Raw genomic sequence first — 14,741 nt, 5'->3', positions numbered from 1 at the left:
CCATAGGGAATAATGGTACTGTACACCGCAGAAAAAACTGCTGCGGACCCGCAGCAGCCAAATCCGCAGAGGAACCGCAGCAGAAATCCGCAGCGTGTGCACACGCCCTAACAGCGTAAATATCCACACAGACATTGTGCAGATATTGCTGCGTTTACAGCTATGTAATGTTGCACCGTTACCACTGAGCTGATTCTTTGTATTGCAAATGATGAAATTGGTGGTGAATACGCACACCATAAATTGACACGTTGTTCATGTTGGGTATGTCTACACATTGCAGATTCTGCTGTGGAATTTTCCACGCAGATTTTGCTAAATCCGCAGGTAAAATGACCTGCAGTTTACCTGCAGATTTAATGCAGATTTACTGCAGTTTTTGTGCGGATTTCCCCTGCAGTACACCTGTGGATTTCTGTAATGGAGCAGGTGTAAAACTACTGCAGAACTGCACAAAAGAAGTGACATGATGCAGTTTTAAGTCCGCACCAAATCTGCGCAGAAAAATCTGCAGCATGTGCACTGCATTTTTGTTTTACATAGCCTTAAATGGTACTGTACATCACTTGCAGTTCCGCAGAGCCAAATCTGCTGCATCATGTGCACATACCCTAAATCTGCATCTGTCAATTCCCACCGTGGATTTTCTCTTGAGTATAGATGAGATGTCATAAAATCTCCACTACACTGGTGCTATAACACATTGATTTAGTGGTTAATAAACAGCAGGGGACATTTAACATTGAATTTGCACCAAAATGTGGGCGGCCAACGCCTGCTATATCATTAAGACGTGTTCTACCTTATATTATACCATGAAATTAGCATGTTTTACAGCGCAATTGGTGATCTTGTATTTATTTCTATGTAGCTACATAGTGGGCCCCAAAATGATTTTCTCTGGTGGGCTCAAGGTGCTCCAGTCCGACGCTAGCTACTCATGTCATGTTTCATCTCTATAGAAAGGTAAAATTGTGATCGGAAACATGACAACAATATCTCCCACCTGGGACCTGCAGGGTTGAAGTTATTTATCAGCCTTTGCTTTAAGGTTATGTTCAGTAATTGTCAGAGCTTTGGACACAGCACATGTCCGCTGCGTCCAAAGCGCTGCCGGCTTTAAAACGCAGGTGATTCTGCATGTGTTCATTGAACCGTGTGGAATCACTGCGTACAATACATTGGACGGGTGAAATTTATCTTGCGGAGACTCACGACTCCACAAGATAAATTGACCTGCTTCGGTCTGGAAAGACGCGCCCCATGTCCGTCTCCGCAGGTAAGCCGCGGGTGTTGGAGCACGCAATAGTGGACATGGGATTTCTTGACATCCCATCCACTATGCTGTAACACCTGGACGCTGCGGGTTTGATGCTGTGGATGTATGCAGCGTCGAACCCACAGTGTTGACTAACCGTGGGAACATACCCTTAGATGTTTCTCTGTATGATTCAGCTCAAATAAAGGAGGAGAATCGAACTGTTTGTTTCGGAAATCTACAATGAAAGACTTGGTTGCTTAATTAAAAAAAAAAAAAAAAAGTTAAGTACCTTTTAAAAAAATCTTCCAGGATTCTGCCTTTCTCTTCAGATACTCACATTTGTTGCTTTTGTAGTACAGTATGTGAAATTTCTGCTTGGAGGCCAACTTGACATTTCTTCAGAGTCCTCTCTCGGGCGTGTGCTTCCAACCCTCCCTCCCAGACGCTCCCAATTATAGTCTAGCAGTCTCAAACACTGCCGATTTGTGATTGGCAGAATCTTTGATGTTCCCCACCCCTGTGTGAAGCTATGTATGGGTTCCTAGATCGTATTCCCAGACAAATGATCCTTTGCTTTTCATCTGGATAAGCTCATTCCAAACTTAGGCTAGGTTCACATTGCGTTAGGGGCATCTGCTTAACGGATCCGTTAAACAGATGCTCTAACGCAGGTGTCATTTTTTACATCATTTGTGACCATAGCGCTAACGTATGCGCTAACGCATGGTAGTAGTTCGTTATCATGCGCTAGCCCATACAGGTCTATGCACAGCGATCCAGGAAGCTGGGTTCCCGCTGTAGCGAAGATATTTGCTCAACTCTATTAAATATCCCATACACAGTAAATTTCTGATGTCCGATGATTATTTCTCCCAACTGTTCTATACATGGGAGCGCTTGCTCTGCTGAGGGCCCATTGTGTTCTCTACGAGTGAGCTGCATCTAGGCTCAGCTTATTCCACTGACAACAAACAAAAGGATCAACAGTCCAAAATCGGACATGCTAGATTTTTATCTTCACCGCCATCAGATTCAGGAGCTCCCATATTTACAAGACTTTTGGCCAATGTTCGTATAATGTGTTTAGAGGCCTTTTGACTTAATTTAAGCAGTTTGATCGCGGCCACCATTCCGCCACATGTAGGTCAATTGGTGGTCGTTTAAGAGGCTGTTTAAACAAGCAAATCGTACTTCAATGCCCATGGTTCTTTGCGCATAGGCTGTCATTGTTCTCAGCAACATGTGTCCTATTTGCACAAGAGCATGTGCTGCCTCAAAATGTGATTTCTAAGCAAGTTTAAAAATAATTTCACCCAATAAATTTGTGTTTTTCTTGTCTGTCGAGCAATTGGCAGCCTGTTTTATCTAGCCCATTATTGAGAAACATGAACGCTTGACCCGTGTAACTGCTGCTGAATGGAGTTGTCTAGTCTTCTAATAAAAGTCTTAAGTTTCTCTACATCTTCATCTGAAAATTAATATTGTTAAGAGGGTTAGCACACCAAAAATAGGCACAAACGGAATGTTTTTTAATTTTTTTTTATCCTCATATCCAAAAATAGTTATTTTACTGCACTATGAAACATATAATTTATGATGAGCTGAGAGATACGGCAGAAGCACTCACTCCTGTGATAAAACAGGCAAGGAAATGTGCTACCTCCAGAAAGCCGCAATTGCGAGTCCATTATCATAAGTGATTGTTTCCTCCCCTCGTCAGAAACTGTGGTATGTGCTGTCCATGAACTGGATGGTCGGATACAGTAAATATGACTTTACATAGCAGAGGTACAGTTGATTAGCACAGGAATTTTTTATTTTTTTTTATTTTACTACATCCAGTTGTGGAACCCTTTTTTATTGCAAGATCTGTTGATTAAAATGTTCTTTGTATGTGGAAGGGTTGTCACACAAAGAACATATTAAGTCTTGATATTCTTGTACTTCCATGGAAAATGACACCATTTACTAGTGAGGTGCTGAATGCGTTCATGTGCTCGGAAGCATGGAATTGCTTAATCACAAGCTTGGCTTCAAAGAACAATAATAGCTCAGCTCACTATAGCAAAAAAGCAGCGCATAGCCAATATAAGCTAAGTATCTCCTTATATTCAGAATATGTCATGGGTCTTGTGTAAAGTGGGTCACAAATCCACAGAAGAACCCTAAATATTTAAAAATGTTCAGTTTTTTTTCTCCAATTATTATTTTCTTATTCAAAATTTTTATTTTGTTTTATAATACACAACAAAAATAATCATATCAACAGGTTCAAACGAACACACCATTTGGCATATTAGCTACTAAAATGGAGAATTGTTTAGTTACAGGAAAACAAACAACTCCATACGGTATCAACAGTAGTTTGCAAAAGACAATTTAAACTAAAAACAAGTTAAACTAAAAACAAGAAGGAGAAGAGAAAAGAGTAGAAATGTTTATAGCGACCCTGAGGACAAATCACAAAGGCAGACGGAGTATGAATTATGATACCAACATATCAAATATCGTAAAAGGATAAGGTAGCAACTATCTTAGCATATTTTGGTACATCGATGAGGATAAGAAGGACTCCCAATGAAACCATTTTGCAGCCACTTTGTTAGCTGCCTCATGTGTATGGGCTATCAGGGATTCCATCCGGTGAACTCTAGCCACCTCCACAAACCATTCCTCTAGAGAAGGCGGGGCCAAAGACTTTCAGTATCGTGGAATTACTACTTTAGCAGCCTGAAGAAGGTGCCTCGATAACGATTTCTTAAAAGCATTCTTAAGCATGTGAAACATAAATAGTAGAAATGCTTCTGGGCTTTTAGGGATTGACACCCCAATCATATTTTTAATCACTTTAAGAACACCTTCCCAGAAGACCGCCAAGGCCAGGGACGCCCACCATACATGCGACATCGAACCCACATGGCTCCCACATTGCCAGCACAAGTTGGATACTCCCGGGAACTATTTATGCAAGACTAAAGGAACACAATACGATACCCTCTAGATACGATTTTATAACTAGTTTCTTGAGCTTTAGTGGCTATATTAGATTTATGAGAGAGATGGAAACATTTATACTATTGTTCTCTTGTAAAGGTTTGATGGAGCTCCCTTTCCCACGCTTTACAAAAAGGGGAAGCCTATCCAGATCACTATCTAATAGAAGCTTACAGATATTGGAAATTGTATGCACAGGATTATTGGGAGTCATAAATAGGGATTCAGACGAAGAAAAGAGGGCGCACCCATTCTAAATGATTTGCAGATGTAGAGAAAAAATGCCCTAGTTGAATATATTCAAAAGAATATCTCGCTTTCTGTGGACGATCACCTAAAATAGCTGAGACGGGAAGCAATACATCATCAAGGGCCACATAATAAAGACGCAAGGGGCATTTCTTGGAGCTACCCTGAAAAAGGCTTGAGGAGACACCAGATGGGAATTTTGGGTTCTCTTATTGGGGATAACGGTCCTAATGGGTCAATTCGAATTCCCTTTATACTGGGGATGTGGACAGTTTTAAGTGTTTGCCTGAGACGAAATGGAATAGGGATGTTGTTTCGGGCCAAAATAGGCCAAGTCCACGGTAGAGTGGAAACTGATGTATGACAAGACTCATAGGCCATACGTACCCACAGTTTAGGTTCTCTGCAGTGCAGAATAGCTAAGGTTCTTGCATGGGCGAACGCTAGGTAGTATTTTTGAAAGCACCAAAACAGTACTATGAATTCTTGGGCATCCCGCCAACCAAACAAATTGACTGAATTTATGTTGGTCCCTCATCCAGAAGGAGGATGGGATATATATCGGGATAGTTTGTAGTAAATACAAAAGTCTTAGACAGATATAAATAACCTTGGTACAGCTGAAAACGTCATCTTGTCCCGCAAAAAACGAGCTGCCACACAGCGTCATCAGCGAAAAAATTAAAAAGTTATAGCTCGCAGAATAAAGCGATGCAGAAATAATAATTTTTTATATAAAATTGTTTTCAGTGCATAAAAGCACCAAAACATTAAAAAACTACCGTATTTTTCGCTTTATAAGACGCTCCGGATTATAAGACGCACCCAAAATTTTGAGGAGAAAAATAGGAAAAAAACGTTTTTTAATAAAATGGTGGTGCTTCTTATAATCCAGGCATCTTATTGCTTACCGGTCTGTCCCCGGGTTGCTGTCGCCCACTCTGTCCCCGGGGTGCTGTCGCCCACTCTGTCCCCGGGGTGCTGTCGCCCACTCTGTCCCCGGGGTGCTGTCGCCCACTCTGTCCCCGGGGTGCTGTCGCCCACTCTGTCCCCGGGGTGCTGTCGCCCACTCTGTCCCCTGGGTGCTGTCGCCCACTCTGTACCTGGTGCTGCCGCCGCGCTGGGTCTCTTGGGTGCTGCTGCCGCCGCGCTGGGTCTCGGGTGCTGCTGCTGCCGCCGCGCTGTGTCCCTCGGGTGCTGCTGCCGCCGCCGCGCTGTGTCCCCCGGTGCCTGCCACCGCCACCAGGCTCTGTCCCGTGCTGCGTGGGGGGCTCTGCCGTTCCATCCATGCCTGCGCGGTGGCTTGCTTCCTGGAAAATGGCCGCCGCGCAAGCGCAGATGGAGAACTCGGCACTGAAATCTCGGGAGATGAGATTTCAGAGCTGAAGCAAGCACCGCGCAGGCATGGATGGAACGGCAGAGCCCCCCACGCAGCACGGGACAGAGCCCGGTGGCGGCGGCAAGCACCGGGGGACACAGCGCGGCGACGGCAGCAGCAGCAGCACCTGAGGGACCCAGCGCGGCGGCGGCAGCACCCGGAGGACCCAGCGCGGTGGCGGCAAGTAACGGACACCCGCAGCGGCAGCCCAAAAAACGTATGTTTGCATTGTAAGACGCACCCCTATTTTCCCCCAAAATTTTGGGGGAAAAAAGTACGTCTTACAAAGCGAAAAATACGGTACATAAATGAGGTATCACTGTAATCATACTGACCCGAAGAATAAAACTGCTTTATCAATTTTACCGCACGCGGAACTGTGTAAATGCACCCCCCAGAAGAAATTCATGAAATGCTGGTTTTTGTTCATTCTGCGTCCCAAAAATCGGAATAAAAAGCGATCAAAAAAGTCACGTGCACGAAAATGGCACCAATAATGTGGTGATGCAAAAACTTTTTACAATAAAAAGCGTCTTTTAGCGTGTGACAGCTGCCAAATATAAAAACCCACCATAAATAATAAATCAAACCCCCCTTTATCACCCCCTTAGTTAGGTAAAAATAGTAAAATGTATTTATTTCCATTTTCCTGCTAGGGTTAGGGCTGAGATTAGGGTTAGGGGTGTGTTGAGGTTAGGGTTGGAGTTAGAATTGGGGGGTTTCCACTGTTTAGGCACATCAGGTGCTCTCCAAACGCAGCATGGCGTCTGATCTCAATTCCAGCCAATTCTGCGTTGAAAAAGTCAAATGGTGCGCCTTCCCTTCCAAGCTCTGCTTTTGTGAATTCTCTCTCTGGCTTCCCTCTGGTGATTACTGAAGATAGTGGAGCTGGTCAGATTGAGAGTTCTCTTTCTGGGCTCCCTCTGGTGGTTACTGGAGGTAGTGGAGCTGATCTGATTGACAGAGGCTTGCCACCTGATGATGAGGAAGACGATTGGAGATCTGGGGTTTCTGATTGGGATTTAAGACAGCAGACTCCCTCTATCCCTGCTGGTGATTTTCTTCCAGTGCCTCCTGAGGTCTGATGTCTCCTGCTCTTTCCCTGCATGTTCAGCTAAGTGGTTCATTTGCTATTCGGTTTGCATTTGATCTGGTTTTGTGTATCTCTGCTTTATGCGGGTCAGCTAGCTCCGGCTGGGGCTGTGCTGAATCACTGCCCATATGTTACTGCTTGTGCCAGTTTGTTTTGTCCCCTTTTATATTGGTTTCTTTTTGCTTTGCTTTCAGAATATACCAGAGTGCTGATATAGTGGAGGGCAAAGTCGTGCGACTTCAGTGTTTTTGTGCATCAAACGTGTTGAACTTTTTGCAGTTTTTTTGCATGTTTGCAGACAGTATCTTTCCTTTCCTGTCCTGTGTAGTCAGTGTGGGCTCCATCGTTTGCTCAGTCTATTTTTCTGCCTGCGTTTGTGTTTTCATCTTGTCTCACCGACAATATATGTTTGGGGGCTATCTATTCCTTTGGGGTCTGCTCCGGGGCAGTTTAGATTTCCCCTTTCTTGCTTTAGGTTTAGTTAGCTCTCCAGCTGTGCTGAGGCGTCTAGGATCATCGTAGGTACGCTCCACGGCTACTGATAGTTGTGTGGACAGGATCAGGGGTCTGCACCTGCTTAGTTACCAACCTCTCTGGTTTTCTGTGGCTTAGCCTGTGCCTGCTATCCTCCTCGGTGACCCATTCATACCACTCTGCCATGCGCCCAAACAGTGTTTTAGCCCCACATATGGGGTATCAGCCTACTCAGGACAAATTGCAAAACAACTTTTGGGGTCCAATTTCTCCTGTTACCCTTAGGAAAGTAAAATTGGGGGCAAAAATATCATTTTTGTGGAACAAAAAATGATTTTTTTATTTTCACGCCCGGGCGACATAAATGTCTGTGAAGCACTTGGGGGATCAAAGTGCTCACCACACATCTAGGTAAGGTCCTTGGGGGGTCTAGTTTCCAAAATGGGGTCACTTGTGGGGAGTTTCAACAGTTTAGGCACATCAGAGGCTCTCCAAATGCGACATGACACACGCAGGCAATTCCATCAAAGTCTGCATTCCAAAACATCGCTACTTCCCTTCCGAGCCCCGACGTGTGCCCATACAGTAGTTTTCTCCCACATATGGGGTATCAGCGTACTCAGGACAAATTGGACAACAACTTTTGGGCTCCAATTTCTCCTATTACCCTTGGGAAAATAAAAAAAAAATTGGGGACTAAAAGATCATGTTTGTGGAAAAAATATGATTTTTTTATTTTCACGCCCGGGCATTATAAACTTCTGTGAAGCCCTTGGGGGTTCAAAGTGCTCACCACATATCTAGATAAGTTCCTTGGGGGGTCTAGTTTCCAAAATGGTGTCATTTGTGGGGGGTTACCACTGTTTAGGCACTTCAGGGGCTTTCCAAACGCGGCATGGAGTCCAATCCCAATTCCAGCCAAAAAAGTCAAGTGGCGCTGCTTCCCTTCTGAGCTCTGCCATGCGCCCAAATAGTGGTTTAACCCCACGTATGGGGTATCAGCGTACTCAGGACAAATTGCCCAATAACTTTTAGGGTCCTGTTACCCTTGGGAAAATAAAAAAAAAGTTGGGGACTAAAAGATCATGTTTGTGGAAAAAATATAATTTTTTAATTGTACGGCTGTACGATGGCGGCAAAACGCGCGTCGGGGTGAGGGGACGCTGAGCTACACGTGTCTGATACTAGGTAACATATTTCCTTTTACTTTACATGCAGATTACAATAGTATTTTTTCACTTGGTGGTGCTTATATGATAGCGGTCACATTTGTACCCGCTTTGTTATTTTCTATGGCACATTAGAATACTTATCCTTTACATGGGGATTTTTCTGCCCGTATCACATGAATGCTGGAAGCGCTTGTGATAAAATCTAGTTATTTGATGGTGCCTATATTGAAGTAGTCATAATTGTGCCTACCTTGCATGTCAGATTTCACAGTTTGTCTTGCCTGTATTTTGTATATGTGAAAAGCGCTTGTGAACTGTTTTCTCTCAAATTTCTGCATGCTGTACTGCAGCTAAAGGGAGACTTGTAATAGTGTGCTGGTATAACATATAATATTTTCATGTACTTTTCTTGCTCAGTGTCTCCGGACAGCATTATGCTTTTTAACCCTTTCAGTATTGTATTTTAAATAATTTTGAATAAAATTATTTTTATGTTTTTGGGATCTCTTCGTTTCTCCCTTATTTTATGATAAATGGGAGGTTAGAGTTACATGAGTCTTTGTTGAAGTGCCCGTTGAGATTTGACACTTTTTGTGGTAACTAAACACTATCATGAAGTACAATATGTCACAAGAAAACAGTGTCAGAATCACCGGGATCCAAGGAAGCGTTTCAGAGTTATTACCTCATAAAGGGACAGTGGTCAGAATTGTAAAAATTGGCCAGGTCATGAACGTGCAAACCACCCTTGGGGGTAAAGGGGTTAAGTCAGTTGTTACAAAAAAGTGATTATAATAATAGCAATCATCGATTTAAACCTGACGGATACAAACATGGTATGGGCACCATACGTCCAATTAAAACCTTCAAAGTGCAAAGGTTCCTTGGAATTTAAAAGAAGAGGGGGTCTTGTATGTTATTTTACTGTGGACGATTCCAAATCAAGTAACGTTTCTTGAATCCTGATATCCGGAAGGAGGACGGCCACCAGCTCCCTGGTGTCTTCTTCCGGGAGGTAGGACTGAACGAAACGAAGAATGTGTAGAAAGACCACTAGTGTTCCTTCCTTGCCTCCTGGGCCAGCGGAGTTAAATCCAAAAGTAGGCCAGTGGGGTATAACAGCCTTAGGCAAGTACAAGCGAGATAGAAATGTCAGTAGATCTTCAGGTGAGCACAAAAAAATTACTTTGACCCTCTTTGGACAGACAGAGAAAGGGGGAAACCCTAAGGAAAGGGAATCTCCTTTTTCCACAGGACATCCAGCAAGGGTTTAATTGCTGAGCGTTGTGCCAGGGTATGGCGTGAGAGATCAGGCATAATTCTGATTGATTCCAAACTCGGGGAAAAAGTGAACTGCACTAAAGAAAAATATGCCACACACTATGTTCCAAATAGATCCTCTATGGAACTGAATATCATACAGCGTATTCAAATGGTATGCGGTGCTCAGCAATAGAAAAGAACATGTCCATATATACACGTATACAAGAAAAATTTTCTGCACTCGCCATATTGAATAAAATCTCCGGCAGCCTTTTATTGAACCTTCATGGTACAGGCATTGGACGTGCCGGCTAAAGAGGAGTGCGGGGAGTGAAAGAAAGGACGACGGCCGTGTATATAATTCTGATTGATTTGTTTTGCTATGTAAGATTGGCCTTCCTCCTTGCAGCTTGAATAATAGATTCTTTAATGGCATATAAGTGGATTTCTATTTCTGTTGGGGTCCCTGGCGGACGACTGAGGAGGTTGTTGAAAATAGATAAAAGTACAAATGGGATATCTTTGGTACTGATTGATTTTGGTAATCCTCTGATGCAGAAGTTTTCTCCTGTTTTTGTTTTCTAAATCATCGAGGTTTTGTTGAAGTGAGTATATTTGCAGGGACTGCTTTTGGACAGTGTCCTGTAAGACCTGTATAGCTGACACATTGTCCTCTTTAGTGTTACATCAACTCTAGAATTAAGAGATGAGAGATCTGACCTAAATTGTGCACACTGCTGTTTACACCAGGGCTGTGGAGTCTGTAAGCCAAACCTGCGACTCCGACTCCACAGCCCTGGTTTACACTCTGCCACCACTTGAGAGGTCAGGGCTGCAATGTCACTTTCAGTTGGGACTGTCTGGAGAAGAGCCTGTAAATCTGCTAAGGACGCAGGTCTGTCATCATCCCCATAGGTGTATTTGAAAGTTAGTGACCTTTCTGTATGAGATTTATTTTGTGTTGTGGAGTTGCAGAGATCAGGCTTGCACAAGGCTGATGTCCCGCCACTGTAGCCATGATCACCGAGGTCTGAGAATCTTGTTGAATTGGTAAAATGTCCACAGCATTCAAAGGAATAGTGTCCACATTGTTTAAAGTATGCATGACCACCACAGATCTTTCTGCTGAACGTGGTGATGTGTTCCCCAAGGTCAAGCCCTTGGACCATCTTGATGGGAAAGCAGGACAAGTCTTATCTGGGATCTGCATCCACTGCAGTAATCCCTTTTCTCCTGAGGTGAGCAAGCTTGATCCCTCAGTGGATATATAAGGGGAAGCTGTGGGAATGGGAGCATGAGGAGACTCCTGGTGTAGGGTGTTTTGGGCACAGCTAGATGTTTCAAGAAGTGAGGGTCCCCAATGACTGTGTGTTCCCCTGTTATTACTGGCCGAGAGTTATGTGAGTTAAGGGAATCAACCCTCTGCTTGCCCCACATCCCAGTTTGTTCTGTGTCCTTCTCGTGTGAACCAGCGCTCTCATTAAGCGTGTCAGAGTGGGCACAGTAAATTAACGGGAAGATTGTTGTGCACTCAGGTCTCTAGAGGCTAGGTGCTGGTGGAATGGACTGTAAAAGCCCCAAAGTCCAAAAGAAAATATGATTCACCGCTCACTTTAAGGTGTTCTTTACAAAAAAATTATACATTTATTGACAAATAAGTACAGAAAAGATGCCATAACAGGATGAAATAAAAATATAGCTTAGACACCCAACGTTTCGACCCTCCCGGGTCTTAATCATGGGGTACTTGGTTGCTGTAATGTTTTGAACTATGAGGTAAAGGTAGGAGATATGGAGCCCCTTTGTTTTCTCCAGATACTGTAGTATATGTAATGGGACTTTGACAGATGTGGCTGTCAATTTGAGACCAGACCTGGAGTTTGGGGGCATAGAGAGGCATAGATTTGCCCATGATGAAGTGTGGAACTGATTGCCAGGTGGATGGTGGTTAGGAGCAGCAGAAAGCACGTCTTCACTTGGCCATGTCCAGACACGCCCCCTTTGGGGTTTTATTATAGGCTGTGTGCCCACATTGCATTTTTTAAGCGTTTCCGCCTACGTCATCAGAGGTCATTCGTGCAATGCATCCCTGGGAACGGAAGTTGTCGCCAGCGCCCATGAGGACCGGGAGAACTCCGGGGAGCCGACAGAGGGTAAGTACCGTATTTTCCGCTTTCTAAGATGCACTTTTTTTCCCCCAAACTTGTGGGGAAAATGGGGGTGCGTCTTACAAAGAGGATATACCTTATCGGGTGTAGGCCGCAGGGGTGTCCGGGCGTCTCCGGGTGTCCGTCGGCGCTGTGGGTGTCGCCGGGTGCCCAGCCGTGTCTCCACGTGCCCAGCGGTGTCTCCGGTTCCCATCCCGGGGCTCTGCCGACATTTTGCGACAGGCCAGAGCCCCGGGGCTCCCTCTCGGTTCCCTCTGTATTGGCTGGCTCCGGCAATATTGCGGCCGCCGGGGACGGCACATGCGCTGAAATCTCATCCCTCGAGATCTCAGTCCCGAGATCACCATCAGCGCATGCGCCGTCCCCGGCGGCGGCCGCCATATTGCCGGAACCAGCCAATACAGAGGGAACCGAGAGGGAGCCCCGGGGCTCTGGCCTGTCGCAAAATGTCGGCAGAGCCCCGGGATGGGAACCGGAGACACCGCTGGGCATGTGGAGACACGGCTGGGCACCCGGCGACACCCACAGCGCTGACGGACACCCGGAGACGCCCGGACACCCCTGCAGCCTACACCCGGTAAGTGTCGGCAGAGCCCCGGGCTGCTGCACAGACCCCCCTGGCAGCAGCACAAGCCCCCCTGATAGCAGCACAGACACCTGGCAGCAGGACAAGCCCCCCCTGATAGCAGCACGAGCCCCCATGGTAGCAGCACAGACCCCTGGCAGCAGCACAAGCCCCCCTGATAGCAGCACGAGCCCCCGATAGCATCACGAGCCCCCCTGGCAGCGCGCTGCACATCGGAGCACCCTCTCATCCCTTCATGCGGCCTGCAGTATCACCCCACTTCTGCCTCCTCCAGCAGCGACCCTGGGACCCCGCTTCACCACAGCCACCACCCCCGGTAAGCAATAAAACACCTGGATTATAAGAGGCACCACCATTTTATTAAAAAAAGTTTTTTCCTTTTTTTCTCCTCAAAATTTGTGGTGCGTCTTATAATGCGAAAAATACGGGGTATCCCGATTTTTTTTTTTTTTTTTTTAATTTCTTTTATTATTTTCAACATTCTATATTTTATTATTGATGCTGCATAGGTAGCATCAATAGTAAAAAGTTGGTCACACTTGTCAAGCACTTCCGCATGCGTTTTACCCGCGGCAGGGAGTTGCGGAAATGCTGCAGACAATTCCACAACATTTCTGCAACGTGGGCACATAGCCTTAATGTCACTGGCGATTTGTTTCTCTGTAGATAACTTTGCTAGTTTGATTTCTTTTTTACATTTCTTACTTAGATCTTTATATTCCTGAAATGCTATTTCTGTATTTTCGGCCTTCAAGTTTTTGAATGCCCTTTGTTTTAGTCTTATTAAACTGTGTAAATTTCTTTTAGCAGTGCAGGGGTTAATCTGCTCAGTCGAGAGATCCTGGAACCTTTCCTGTGTTAGCCACTCCCATCCCCTATAAAAACTGCTTCCTGGCTAGCACTCATTGTCTTTTTTTTTTTTTTTTTGATCAAATAGATTTTTATTAATCAGAATTCAAAATACAAAAAGCACTCATTGTCAGAGCTGGCTTTTGCTGCATGGCTGGTGGTTGTTATTGGAGAAGGCATTTGGTGGATTTATCTGTGACTGTTGCTAGGTTTTGAGTGTGTGATAATTCCCTTTCTTCTACTTTGGTTTATCCTCATTCTCCACTCCCCAGTGCATTCCTCAGTTGTTTGTGTATATATTTGTATGATTGGTATTTTCCTTTATCCCTGTTCGTATTACCTTGTTAGTCTGGTTGGTGTATCACAGTACACTACTATGCTCCTCTTCCCTGGGTGGGGGAAGGGCACAGACTGGTTGGATTCAGGAGCTAAGGCAAGGTACATGGCCTCGGCATCTTCACCATCAGAAGAAATCTGGAGAATAGGGTGAGCTAGGGAGCCACTAGCACAATGGACAGGGTAGGAGACCCTTGTCCTGCAACATCAGACAACAGAGTCGTGACAATAAGTGCTTGTACACTATAAGGCTATGTTCACATCTCAGTTTGTAATTTCTGTTTTAGGAACAGACAATGGAATAAAATGATCTGTTGCGTCAGTTATGCAAACAGAAGCAGAGGGACCCCATTGATTATTTTGAGGTTCGCTTGGTTTCCAGTTTTTAGAATGGGGGGAAAAGTCATGCAATTTTTTTCATACTAAAGAACGGAACCCAGCTAAACCCCATGATAAACCCCCCTCTGCTTCCATTTGCATAAGGTAGAGTTCTCACAAACGTGTAAAAAAATAATCCAATTTTCATACAGAAAAATGGACGATTTTTCAACTGTGTTGTCATCCTTTTACAATATGTACGGCATTTGTTTGTTTCCTATTTTAATTATGGCAATTTATCCGAACAAATTGGATGCCATATGCTTGAGGTCCAATTTTTTTGGGCACCCATGGGCAAGTCTCATCCAAAATATGGAAACAACTAGTACATGCGGTAACTTTTTTTTTTTTCACACTCCTTCAGTCCATGTGAATAAAAAAAGAGAAAAAACAACAAAAAAACTGTCATTTGAACAGCTCAAGTGAATAACATTGGTCCAAATGCTATCCGTTTTTTTCATGGACTGAAAATACGGTTGTGTGAACGTAGCCTAACTGATGCAACAGTTTCTTTAGTTTGTTTGTCCCTTACGGGCAAAG

General features: G+C 44.5%; 1 protein-coding gene across 1 annotated transcript in view; it reads left to right on the top strand.

Moving 5' to 3' along the window:
- ACAP2 (ArfGAP with coiled-coil, ankyrin repeat and PH domains 2) overlaps positions 1 to 14,741 on the top strand; it is a 182,906-nt gene that overhangs the window by 31,166 nt on the left and 136,999 nt on the right. The gene's annotated exons all lie outside the window — the stretch shown is intronic.

The sequence above is a fragment of the Dendrobates tinctorius genome, unplaced genomic scaffold, assembly GCF_039654945.1.
Source record: "Dendrobates tinctorius isolate UK_male_01 unplaced genomic scaffold, ASM3965494v1 ptg000060l, whole genome shotgun sequence".
NCBI classification, from domain to species: Eukaryota; Metazoa; Chordata; class Amphibia; order Anura; family Dendrobatidae; genus Dendrobates; species Dendrobates tinctorius.
The sequence above is the reverse complement of the archived record's forward strand: the minus strand, read 5'-3'. Positions and strand labels throughout refer to the sequence as shown.